Source organism: Oryctolagus cuniculus, chromosome Y (genome assembly GCF_051225735.1).
Source record: "Oryctolagus cuniculus isolate XC-2025 breed Fujian yellow rabbit chromosome Y, ASM5122573v1, whole genome shotgun sequence".
Classification (NCBI taxonomy): Eukaryota; Metazoa; Chordata; class Mammalia; order Lagomorpha; family Leporidae; genus Oryctolagus; species Oryctolagus cuniculus.
The window spans coordinates 19,268,652-19,282,496 of record NC_142889.1 but is presented as its reverse complement, the minus strand read 5'-3'; the positions used below and the strand labels follow the sequence as shown (position 1 = coordinate 19,282,496).

Below are 13,845 nucleotides of genomic sequence, written 5' to 3'. Positions count from 1 at the left end.
GACAAGAGCCTCCAGTGAGTGTCAACTGGGGGAGAGAGAGAGAGAGGAGCAGACTTGGCAGGGACTGGGGGACAGGGCGGAGAGAGCAAGAGAGGGAGGGAGTGAGCAAGCATGCCAGGAGTCAGCGAGAAGGGGCAAGGCTGCCACTCCTGCCTGAGGCACAGTGGATGGGAGTGGGGGAAGGAGGGAAGGAACACAGAGGGAAGAAGAAAGGCCAAGAGGAGAAGGCGGCCAGAGGCAGAGGCGGCGGCTGCTGCTGGTGGTGGTGGTGGTGGTGATAGGGGAGAAGGAGGAGCAGGCGGAGGGCAGGGGCTGAGGGAGTGAGTGAGAGAAGCAGAGGCACAAGGGAGGGGAGGGAAGGGGGGGATCATGCGGGGGCACGCGTGCGCACAGGGAGCACTCTCAGAGGCGAGTGTAACTGGATCAGGTTTGCTGCCAGCGGTGTGAACTTCGGCAGCCATTTTACAACAGCTCCACTTGCAGGGACACAGGGAGCAGTGAGCACGCAACCAGATCCCCTGGGACAGGATTCCTTGGCCACAGCCCAAAGGGGAGGGCTAGTTGCACATAGTGATTTAGATGAAAGAGCTATTGAAGCTTTGAAAGAATTCAATGAAGACGGTGCATTGGCAATTTTTCAGCAGTTTAATGACAGTGATCTCTCTCATGTTCAGAACAAAAGTGCCTTTTTATGTGGAGTCATGAAGACTTACAGGCAGAGAGAAAAACAGGGGACCAAAGTAGTGGACTCTAGTAAAGGACCAGATGAGGTAAAAATTAAAGCATTCTTGGGAAGAACAGGCTACACACTTGATGTGACCACTGGACAGAGGAAGTATGGGGGACTGCCTCCAGATTCCGTTTATTCAGGTCAGCAGCCTTCTGTTGGCACTGAGATATTTGTGGGGAAGATCCCAAGAGATCTATTTGAGGATGAGCTTGTTCCTTTATTTGAGAAAGCTGGACCTATTTGGGATCTTCGTCTTATGATGGATCCTCTCACAGGTCTCAATAGAGGTTATGCATTTGTCACTTTTTGTACAAAAAAAAAAAAGCAGCTCGGGAGGCTTTTAAACTGTATAATAATCATGAAATTTGTTCTGGAAAACATATTGGTGTCTGCATCTTGGTTGCCAACAATAGGCTTTTTGTGGGCTCTATTCCTAAGAGTAAAACCAAGGAACAGATTCTTGAAGAATTTAGCAAAGTAACAGAGGGTCTTACAGATGTCATTTTATACCACCAACCAGATGACAAGAAAAAAAAAAAAACAGAGGCTTTTGCTTTCTTGAATATGAAGATCACAAAACAGCTGCCCAGGCAAGGTGTAGGCTAATGAGTGGTAAAGTCAAGGTCTGGAAAAATGTTGGAACTGTTGAATGGGCTGATCCTATAGAAGATCCTGATCCTGAGGTTATGGCAAAGGTGAAGGTACTTTTTGTATGTAACCTTGCCAATACTGTAACAGAAGAGATTTTAGAAAAGGCATTTAGTCAGTTTGGAAAACTGGAACGAATAAAGAAACTGAAAGATTATGCATTCATTCATTTTGATGAACGAGATGGTGCTGTTAAGGCTATGGAAGAAATGAATGGCAAAGACTTGGAGGGAGAAAACATTGAAATTGTTTTTGCTAAGCCACCAGATCAGAAAAGGAAAGAAAGAAAAGCTCAGAGGCAAGCAGCAAAGAATCAGATGTATGATGATTACTACTATTATGGTCCAACTCATATGCCCCCTCCAACAAGAGGTCGAGGGCATGGAGGTAGAAGTGTTTATGGGTATCCTCCAGATTATTATGGATATGAAGATTATTATGATTATTTTGGCTATGATTACCATAACTATCATGGTGGATATGAAGATCCATACTATGGTTATGAAGATTTTCAAGTTGGAGCTAGAGGAAGGGGTGGTAGAGGAGCAAGGGGTGCTGCTCCATCCAGAGGTCATGGGGCTGCTCCTCCCCATGGTAGAGCTGGTTATTCACAGAGAGGAGGTCCTGGATAAGCAAGAGGCATTGGTGGCGTGAGAGGAGGTGCCCAACAACAAAGAGGCTGCGGTCAGGGAAAAGGGTTCGAGGCCGGTCCTGACCTGTTACAATGAAGACTGACTTGCTATGTGGGATTACACCAGAAGCTTGCAGTGGAGTAATGGTAAGGAAATCAAGCAACCTTAAATATCTCGGCTGTATAGGAGCATATCCTATTGCAGAAGACCTCCCTATGAAGATCATGGAATCAAATACAGGACATTGAACTAATACTTGGACTTTGATATGAATTTCTTTAACAATTTTCTCTGTGGTGCAAGTTATTAAACTAAAGCTACTCTATTTTCCAAATGTGTTCCAACAGAAATCCTTCATAACTTCTATCATGATATCTTATTAAAGAATAAAGTTCTTCTCTTTAAAACATCTGCTCTAAGTAGATTTTTCCCCTGTTTTTTTTTTTTTTTAATTAAGGATCCCAGATGTGGTATTCTGAAATATTATCTTGAATTTGTGTATTTAAATTTTATTGCAGTGGTATAGATGAATTCCACTATTGGTATCCTTAAATTTTATTTCTGCTCACCAAGGTTAATCATGATTGTCTATATCTTTTTATAGTAATAATCACTTTTGAATTGTGTTCAGATATGCAGCTTCAGGTGTAATCATCAGGGCTGGTTAGTCAGGCATTCCAGATAGTGGTTCTTTTCAGAATCTTTTTTAAAGGGTTGGTTAACTACCTCAGTAGCAGAGGATTGAACTATACCCTGGCTGTACTGTACATAGAAAAATCTTTGTAGATAAAAGCAAGGCTTGTTAAATATGATATGAGGGTAAGATTTTAATATACCAAATGTAACATTCTTAGTTGCCTTTAGTTTCAGAGGCTTGTAAGACTTCCTCATGACCATCATAACAGGCCTTGCTTTTGTCATATTTTGTGGCTTAAAAAGCAGCCTTGCTTCTTCAGATAGTGTAGTTATTTGGATGTATAATAGTTTAGCAAGATGTTACTTTTGTAAGACATCAGATGTTCAAAAAAAGTACATTTGAACTTGTACTAAATGCTGCAGTGTCCCTTTATAAAAAGTCAGACTAAAACTGACAATTGTACAGCAAAGCCTGACATCTGGATATTTTGAAGTTTTTTCATAAATCATAGAAATTAGTATATGGCTGTAGTTTAGCTTTTTAGGTAAAAGCTATGTTTCATTAGTGCATTTCTTACTGCTGATCACTGTAAAAATGTGAATCAGCTTTCCATTTCCTATGCAGGTCATGGTAACTTATAGAGTAGAGTACAATCATTTGTGCTATGTTTTTAATTTTCTAAAGCACCTTGATGACAGTGAGTATTCAGTGGTGAAGCATCCTCTATTGAATCACCCTCAAAAATTTTTTTGCCAAGTCCTAAGTTGATAGCTTAAAGTCAAAAGTAAAATTATAGTTTAATTAGGACTTTGTGTAAACAAATCCCTTCTCCCCTTCCCGAAAGGGATACTGCAGTTATATCACACAATCCCAATAGGCACCATGATGAAGGTCAGAGCTTATACTTAATTAAGGTTTTATACACACCAGTTCCCCAGTAAATGCAAATTTAACAAGAAAATTAGACATGTCATATGTTCAAAATGCTCATGGCAAACAATCATTTTACATTCCTGCAAATAAAATTGTTTTATACTGTAAGCTGGAGGTGAGTGTAACTTATTTTTGTAATAAAGTTTTTATTTTTATGTGTATTAATATAAATGTGTGTTAGTGTAGAAATCTTCTGGTTTAAAAATTTAGAATTGCACACATTTCAGTATGTTTATTTGTACTTACATAATTTTAGAAGAGTGGTTGCCAATAGCCTGTATGTTTTACATTAATTGTTTTTTGTTATCTTAATAAACCATTTTGGTATGTTGTATGTCAGTTACTGGGATAACTGGGACATAGAGTGTAATTTAAAAACTTGTCAATAAGTATTCATTGGAATATATGTAAATGTGCTTTGCCGGTTGTTGAAACTTACCTACAAAATGAGTATGGGGTGACAAAATTAGTTCTTGGTGCTTAATGAAACTTTCTGCCACTGATTTTATATATTATTACCCCATGCTTTTTAAAAGTACATCTCTCTCAAATCTTAGTGTGAGATTGAGGGCTACACAAAACATTTACATTTCATTCTACCATAATGAATATGCTAGGTTGTGGAAAGTGGGTAAACTAAATGTAGCCTTCAGTAAAATTGAATCTCAGTGTAATCCTTGGTACTGGTATTTTCCAGTTCCAAGGAGTTAAATGATCCCATCCAAGAGGTCATTGCCATGCCTATGGGCACTTTACTGTCATACCATTTTTAAGGGACACTGTCAAGGTGTTCAAGTTAATTCTCAGATTTATTTGTTGGGATTTTAGAACAGGATTGTTTGACAAACTAAAAACTGCATTTTCAAAGTTGAAAGATGAACACTTTTGTGAGTTCACAAATGTTTTCTTAAGAAAACATTAAAATACAAAGCTGTGAACTTCCAAGACTATTTGGCATTCTCAGTTTGGGGGCTTGGGAAAGAAAACTGATGTAAAGAAATTGTGAAGAATTGATGGTTATACGTAAAGAAGGGTAATGTAAACATTGATGATGAAATATGTATACACTCAAGTGAAATTACTTGACAGTGTTCATTTGAATAACTTTGAATTCAAGCCATTATAATTACTTTTAAAATTAAATATCATTTGCACTGTTCTGATAATGGGTACAGTTTTTGAGCAATATAATCAGAGCTAAATATGCATGTAGTGATTGGTGATGTGAACAATTAAGTTCTGGCAAGAAATACAGGTATTTTCAACCTTAAATTTCTGTAGTAAAATGAGTATCAAACTGTTAACAGACATCAAGGAAAACAGGCAATGCATATAAACATACTTTTGAATGTTGTGTGGCCTATAAAGCAATAATGCAATTTTTATGGAATGTCATGGGATATAAGAAATGGAAATGCAAAAATAATCCTTTAGTAAAAATGTCAACATGTTAAAGGGGGGATGTTAATGAATGTAGGTTATTGCTATTTGTGATTTGTTTATGGGTTCTTGGCTTTGACAGCTTCAAAGAATGGACACATGGCAAGTTAAAGAAATTTTGTACATATTGTCAAGGAAAGGGTCCTAAATCCAAGAGTCAGGTCCCTTTCTTGGGATCTAAAATGTTTCCTTAAAACATTCTGATTGTTAAAAAGAATACTTGAGTTACCTAACCCAAACATACACAAGATTTTGTTTCTGCAGACTACTTTCAATCAAAAGTGTTCATAAATTTAGTTTTATCAGTTTTCAGAAAGTTACTTTGTGAGAAAACTGTGTTGTCTCTATACCCCAAGCATGCTTTTTGTGAAAGATTTTCAGCCTTTGCAACTTAATCAGATGTTTAAAAAGAAGGGAGAATTCACAAACAAGAGCTGTTGCACTCTCATGGTAACATGTGTAACATGACAAACTTTTCTACTGATAACAAATCTTAACAAAAAACATAAAACATCTTCCTCATAAAATAGGAACAACATAGAAATGGATTAATGGGGTAATCTGGGGCATTCCGTTGTATAAGATATTTAAAAAGAATTAGGTTAACTTCAAGCTAGATGAGCAAAATTGACAAATTCACTACAAGTTTTTTCACGTAGCCAAAAGTTAATCAAAAATATGGCAAAAGATCACCATGACATGTAGCCTTTATTTTAAGGAGAGAAACAGAAAAGTAGAACGGCTTCATGCATTTAGGAGAGGGAGCTAATCCTACAATAAATGATTGTTCCAGTCTCTAGAACTTTGAACAGTACCCACCATGACAGTTTTTTGTGCATACCATAAAATTTTTACCTGACCATAGGAACTCAGTGGTGGGTATGAAGTTAATGAATAAGTAGCAATACATAAAAGAAACAGACTGGGATGGTGTTTAAGGTGTAGTTATTACTTAGTAACCATACCACTCAATAGGGCATGCCACTAAATATGCTAGTTATAACCAATTCTTGCATTTTTTACCTGGGCAAATTATTAGACTGACTTTAGAGTCTGTCACTTTTTTAAAAAAAGTACTTGAGACTTAAATTCTGTTAGCACCACAACCTGCCTTCAGTAACATTAAAATACCTTTGAGTACCAGAAGCATGCAGTTGGAAAAACAATCTTTTTACAAATGCAAATCAGTATTACCAACACTCTGGGTCAAAGATTAGGGTTTTAATGATATTAACAGTAGTCTGGTAAACATTTAGAATCTGACATTGAGAAACAAAAGCTTGTTACCTGACTAGTATTTTTGTTTAAAAATATTAGTTCCGTTAGCTTATTTAAAATGTCTGACATTTATTTATCCATAGAATTTATATTTATTTCATTCCTTTCATCTCACTGAAAACTGTCTGCAGGCTCTTTGATTTGGATTAGATGTGTGAAGTACTGTCTTTTGCCAAAAACCTCAAATTAACTGTTCTTTTAAACGTAGTGGATTTGTGCTTGTTTGGAGATCACTTCAAAACTATCTGTACTATCTGTACTGCCTCTGATATTAAGATTTTATGTATAGCATAAAGAAGCTAGCTCTGACTATTTTCCTAAGAATAAAGACCTATTTTTGTAGCATGTCTTAGGATCTCCAGGAGTCCAAGAATTATTGTGAGTGTCCTCCATTTCATTTTTCACTTAATAGCTTTTAAATAGACATTTGGAAGTCATTAGAGATCTGTCTTGCTTTTGGATTATCTTATATATTCACAGAATCTAGTCATTGGTTAAAAAAAAATCCCAAGATATCCTCAATTGCAGTGAATGGGAGGTGTATAGAATAAATATTGGGCTGGTCTTCACTTAATTTTAATTGTTGATGGAAATATCCTGTGGTCATGTACATGTCTTTGGATTTGAAGTTAATGGTAATTTAATTCTGGTTTTCTGGGAACATGGCCCACTGTGCAGTGTTCTTTTCTATCACTGGCAAATAAAATTTCTCTGAAGATTTGGAAAGAAAAAATAAAGAGTGTCAATTGTTAAATAAACAACAGCAGTCACCGTGCACTTACTCCCCATGTAGGATCTCTGTCCTTCATGTGTTGTACTATGTGAAATAATGGTATAACTAGTACTCAAGCAGTACTTTATACTTTGTGTTTCTGTGTGGGTGCAAACTGTTGAAATCTTTACTTAGTATCTACTAAACTCATCTTTTGTATATAAAGATAATTGAAAATGAATCTTGATGAAGAATGGGATGGGAGAGGGAGTGGGAGATGGGATGGTTACAGGAGGGAGGGTGGTTATGGGAGAAAAACCACTATAATCCAAAAGTTGTTCTTTGGAAATTTACATTCATTAAATAAAAGTTAAAAAAAATTATTTAATAGCATGTGACCAGTGCAGAAGCAAATACAGTTATAATTAGACTTTACAGGTTGACTTTTATGTTTTTGTAAGTGCAATGAATTTTAGTAACTAAAACTGTGAGAACAAACAGTAAATAAGGTTTTTTTCTGGTCATGTTCACCAAAACATATAGTTCATTTTCTAATGATGCAGATAAATGCATGCTTTCTTGATATTTTTATCTCATTTTAAAGTATCTCTTTCATGAAATCTAAGATATTTTATCAACAATACATTATTGTCTTGATGGCTTTTTTTAGTCTACTTATTAATTTTAGTAGTAATGTCTGCTCTTATATTACTGATTGCATAAAGTCATTTAAAATGTTGTTATGGAACATCATTTGAAAAAAGAGTTTGATACAATGTCAAAGTTTTGTTTTATTTGAAAGACAGAGAGAGGTAGAGATATATATAGAGAGGTCTTCCATCCTCTAGTTCACTCCTCAGATTGCCACAACAGCTGGATTTATGCCTATCTGAAGCCAGGACCCAGGAACTTCTGGCTCCCCTACGTGGTTGTAGGGGCCCGAGGACTTGGGCCATCTTCCACTGCTTTCCCAGGCCATAACAGAGAGCTGGATCAAAAGAGGAGCAGCCATGGTAGAACCAGCTCCCATATGGGATGCCAATGCTTCAGGCCAGGGCTTTTACATGCTGCACCACAGCACCAGCCCCAACAGAACTTTTTACTCCACAGCAGCAGAATACATATTCTTCTCATCATTACATGGAACTTTATCTAGGATAGACCATATGCTAGGCCATAAAGCAAGTCTCAGCAAATTAAAAAAAAAGTGAAATCATACCATGTACCTTCTGTGACCAGAATGGAATGAAGTTGAAAAACCCCAACTCAAGAATCTCCAGATCATATAGAAACACATGGAGACTGAGCAACATGCTCCTGAATGAACACTGCATCATAGAAGAAATCAACAGGGAAATAAAAAATTTCTATAAATGAATGAAGATGATAATTATCAAAACTTAGGGGATACAGCAAAAGAAGTATTATGATAGAAGTTTATAGAAATTTTTGTCTACATGAAAAAAACTGGAAAGGTACCAAATAAATGCTCTATCCATGTATATAAAGAACCTAGAACAAAGAAATAATTGAAATTAGAGAAGAAAAATTGAAACAAAAATTCCACAAGATCAGTAAAATGAACAGCTTATTTTTTGGGAAAACAAACAGAATCGATATACCATTGGCTAACGTAGCAAAAAAAGAGGGAGAAAACCCATATCAATAAAACCAGAGGTGTAAAAGAAAAATTAACAAAAGATATTGTGTAAATAAAAATAATCATCAGAAATTACTACATAGAGCTGTATGACAGCAAATCAGGAAACCCGGAAGAAATGGAAAGAGTTCTGAACACATACAAGATACCAAATTGAGTCAAGAAGACAGAGAAAACCTAAACAAAGCAACATCCTAGACAAGGATTGAATCAGTGATAAAGACCCTCCCAAAAATGTAAAGCCCTGGACCACAGATTCTCCCTGTGAAATTCTTTCAGCTATTTAAAGAAAAGATAATTCCAGTTCTTCAAACAAGTGAAAGGGCAGGAATCATCCCAGACTCCTTCTATGAAGCCTATATTACCTTAATTCCTAAGGCAGAAAAAAATACTCTAGAGAAAGAGAATTATAGATCAATATTCCAGATGGACATAGATGCAAAAATCCCCATCCAAATATTAGCCAATCGAATCCAAAACACATCAGAAAGATCACTCACCTAGACAAATTGGGATTTATCCCTGATATGCAAGGATGAATCAACATTCTCAAGTAAAGAAATGTGATATATCACATTAACAAACTGATGAACAAAATAAAAAAGATGATCTTAATAGATGCAGAGGAAGCATTTTATAAAATACAACATCATTTTATGAAGAAAGCCTTATGCAAATTATGTATAGAAAGAACATTCCTATATAAGAATGATGTTGATATTTTGATGCTGATCACATTGAATCTCTAGAATTATTTTGGTCATATAGAATTTTGATAATATTGAATCTTCTAATCTTGAAAACTTTTCCCATTTTATATATTCTTACTCTTTGTTTAGCATTTTGTAATTTTCTTCTTAGAGATTTTTGGCATCCTTAGTTAAATTCAATCCAATAATTTATTTTTTGTGTCTGTTATGCATGAGATTAATCTTATGAGTAGTTTCTCATCCCTGGTATTGTGTTTGTATTTTTAAGAAATGTTATCTTGCTGACCACAAACATTATTTTTTAAGATTTATTTATTTTGCTTGAAAGTCACAGTTGCAGAGAGGAGAGGCAGGGAGAGAGAGGGAGGGAGGGGGGGGAGAGAGAGAGAGAGAGAGAGGTTTTCCATCCACTGGTTCACTCCCCAGATGGCCTCAATGGTCAGAGTTGCCTTGATCCAAAGGAAGGAGCCAGGAGCTTCTTCCAGGTCTCCCACATGGATGCAGGGTCCCAAGGACTTGGGCCATCTTCTACTGCTTTTTCAGGGCATAGCAGAGAGCTGGATCAGAAACGGAACAGCAGGGTCTCAAGTGGGGCCAAGAGGGGGTGCCGGCACTGCAGAAAGTGGCTTTACCTGCTTTGCCACAGCACTGGCCCTGGTATTGTGGTTGAATGCAAAGGTTATTGAATTTTGTGTGTTGATTTTATATCCTGCCACTCTACCAAACTCTCAGTGAAGTCTTTTGGATCCTCTATATATAGAACCATGTCATCAAATAGGGGTAGTTTGGATTCCTCTTTGCTAATTTGTTTCAATTTAGTCTCTTTTTATTGCCTAGTGGCTGTGGCTAAAACTAGCAGGACTATATTAAGTAGCAATGGTGAGAGAGGGGATCCACTGTATGGAGGAGAAAAAAGAAACATTATTCTCTTCAAATCAGCTAATTTGGCCCCTTCTAAACAAGAACTAAAAGGTCAAGAACATGCAAGTCTTCTGGATTTAAATCATTTCAATTTAAATTTAGATAATTTAGATGATCATACAAAGACCCAAGGAACCACATTGTTTGGAAATATCATGAACATTAGCTATCACTTCGATGGAGCAAAACCAGAACATTTTCCTGAAGCCATATGGTTGTGGTTCAGTATGTTTTTTGAATGACCCAGTTATCTTATATTAAGAGTCAAACTGATAGTTTTGAGACACAAGCACAAAAGCTCTTGTACTTAAAATTGTGACAGAGAGAGAACACTCAATTATCAAGAAGGATTGGATAGGATAAGGTTGTATTTTTGAAAGTTTAACATTGATATCAAGAAACCAGAGCACTGATCTTTTTGAGGGTGGCCAATCCATTTGATGTAAACATGAAGAACTTCTAAAGTAAAACGTCTTGTGCCTTTCATTAAGTGCACAAATTGGAAATAAGTCTGGGAAAGCTCTCCAAAAATACATAGGAGTCCCCCATCAGGAGGATGATGCCCTGCCAATAGTGTAAGAAATTTTCTGATACTATATGTAACTTTATTATTTTAGTAGAATTAGTGTAAAACAGTGGCATGACTTTGTAGTACTATGTAATTTGGGGGTTTGACATTTGTAAAATTCAGGCTTTTATGTATGATGTATCATAATAGAGCTAATTTATCCACTTGCTGATCTTTGCATGATCAAAATACCAGCTTTTTGCTGCTTTGAAATTAGAAGATTTTTTAAAACGTAACTGTTGATATTGGCATTTGTGTATGAAAAGACTCCATAATAGATCTTGTTTCTAAAAATTCAAATACAACTACAATAAATTCTAGTTAGTCAAGTGTTACTGCATAAATATTCTGTAATATGTGTATAAAAGTGATGCTTTTGACTTCATATGAAACACTCCATTTGACTTATTCATTGATGACTACTTAAATTAATAAACATTACATAAAATTTTCATAAAGGGTGAAGCTCTTTGGGAAACATTTGAGTGAACTTATAAGAGTACTAGAGACTCAACCAATTTTCTAGTTAACCATTATTATACATTGCATGGTCACTATCCATTCAGGTAAGTGCCAGCTATATAGTGATTAATAATTATTATTAATAATAGCACAAAACTACATTAAATGTACTGGTAGCAGTTATATGACAATTGAATGTAAGATATTTATGTAGGCAATAACAATAAGAAAATAATTATTATTCAGCTTTTGTATATTTTAAGAGAGGGTATGGAATGTAATTCAAGCATCATTTCCAAGTAGTTCTACATTGAATTAGATTTTTGTTGCATTTCTATTGTTTTTATTTATCATGCTAAGATTAAAGGTGCACTGAATTAGCAGAATTCTCAGACAGGTAATCATCTCATTCATATATTTCTTGACTTTTATATTCTCATGGATATTTCATTTCTCCATGTAGCGTTTGAAGTAATTAAAAACACATGAAAAATCTTACAGACATTTCATTTTAAAGATGTTTATGTTGAGCGGCCCATGAGAGCGGGAGGGGGTGGCGGTGGCAGGAAGGTGCTGCTCTTTGGCATAAATTGCAATCAATTAGGGATCGTTTCTCAGAATTGAGTTAGAAGTGGAAGTTCAGAAAAGCGAGGCCACCATTGCTGCTTTGAGCACCTCAGAAGGGCAGAATGGATTTATCAGGAGTGAAAAAGAAGAGCTTGCTAGGAGTCAAAGGAAATAATAAAAAGACTGCTCTGATGAGAAGTCTAAGGACCGCTCCAAAGATAAAAGGGCCACCAAGGAGTCCAGTGAGAAGGACCCCGGCCAGGACCAGGCGTGAAAGCGGTGCAGCGCTTCCAGCGGTAGCAGCAGCACCAGGTCTCCTTCCAGCTGCAGCTCCAGCTTGGGCTCCAGCACCAGCAAGGGCTCCAGCTCCACCTCGGCTTCAAGCCGCTCCTCAGCTCCAGCTCCAGCAGTTCCTCTGGCTCCTGGAGCGCCTCCTGGTGCAGGCACAACAGAAGGCACTTGGGCTCCAAATCCAAACCACCTTAAAGAGATGGAAAGCAAAGGAAAAGATGGAACCCATCCCCTAAACCCACCAAAGTGCACATTGGGAGGCTCACCAGGAACATGACCAAGGACCACATCATGGAGATATTTTCCACCTATGGGAAGATTAAAATGATTGACATGCCTGTCGACAGGATGCACCCATCTGTCCAAAGGCTATGCCTGTGTGGGGTTTGAGGAGGCTGAGAAGGCCCTGAAGCACATGAATGGAGCACAAATTGATGGCCAGGAAATCACTGCTACTGCTGTGCTGGCCTCCTGGCCCAGGCCGCCCCCTTGGGGATTCAGTCCTCCCAGGAGAATGCTTCTGTCACCTCCTATGTGGCACGGGTCACCCCCCACGCATGAGAAGGTCTCCTCCCCGAGGCCAGGTCTCCCGTGCACTGGCGATCTTGCTCTTCTGGCCACCGCCATCACAGGAGCAGCTCCAGCTCCAACTCTTCCCAGCGAAACTCATGCCCCTGTAACTTGTATCTCAGCCACCTCAGTTCTGTCGCTTTTCTAGCCAGAAAAGGCTGCATAGGAAAGGGAATTCCTCACGCAGGCAGGCTTCAGTGTCCACAGTGGAGTCATTTTCTCTGCAGGTTGAGTTCTGGCTGCAGAGCCTTGAGGGTGTGGGGTTGTGCCTGGGAAGATGCCCTCCAGTTTCAGAGCCAGAAAGCTCACCCATTCCTGGTTCCCAAGAGTCCCTTCAGCAGGGACAAGTGAGACTTCTGGTACAATGAAGCTCCACCTGCAGTGACCCTTCCACAGGTGGCCTGGGCCAGGCTGTAGCCTGCTCACACCCTTGCTGGGCACCGCTGTCCTACAACCAGCTACTGTTGACCCAGAGGGGTGGCCATGAATGGCTCTGTCTCTCCACATACTCCTCACACCCCTCTCCAGATCCCATCACTCATTGACATTGGTGAGTGAGCTGAGAGCCCGCTCTGCAGGTTCATCATAGAAACCCCCCATTGGCACCTGCCACTCATGGTGGGCTTGCTGGTTACCTTGGCAATGTGTACATTGCTCTTTTTGGCTTTTATTGTATTGATAGTACTGTACAATAAAAGTACTATCAAATTCCTGTTTTGAGTTTTGTAAGTTTGTAGCATTTTAGATAACTGTTGTGTTAGTGCTTTGTTGTGTATAGTGGGAGAACTGTGTTGAATAAACCTAGGGTTAGAATGCAAAAAAAAAAAAAGATGTTTATGTTAATTTTACTATATCTTCTAATTTAATTGGGACACCAACATTTAGAAATTCCAATTATATAAAAAATTGGTTTGTTACAAATTCATTTACTCTTTTACCACATTGGGGTACACAATAAAAGAAGGAAAGGTTGTTTCCTTAATTTTTTCTTCTGAATTTTCTTCTTATGCCTTGACCTAATTGATTTGGATTTGAACAAATTGACTTATGCTTATATCCTTGTTTTATTCCCAAGATATTGATTGG

At 37.7% G+C, this 13,845-nt stretch overlaps 2 pseudogenes; both read left to right on the top strand.

Moving 5' to 3' along the window:
• Positions 1–559: 559 nt before the first annotated feature.
• Positions 560–2,198, top strand: LOC149119329 (heterogeneous nuclear ribonucleoprotein Q pseudogene; annotated as a pseudogene).
• A 9,771-nt stretch (positions 2,199–11,969) lies between these two features.
• On the top strand, positions 11,970–13,110 carry LOC149119328 (uncharacterized; annotated as a pseudogene).
• The last annotated feature ends 735 nt before the right edge of the window (positions 13,111–13,845 follow it).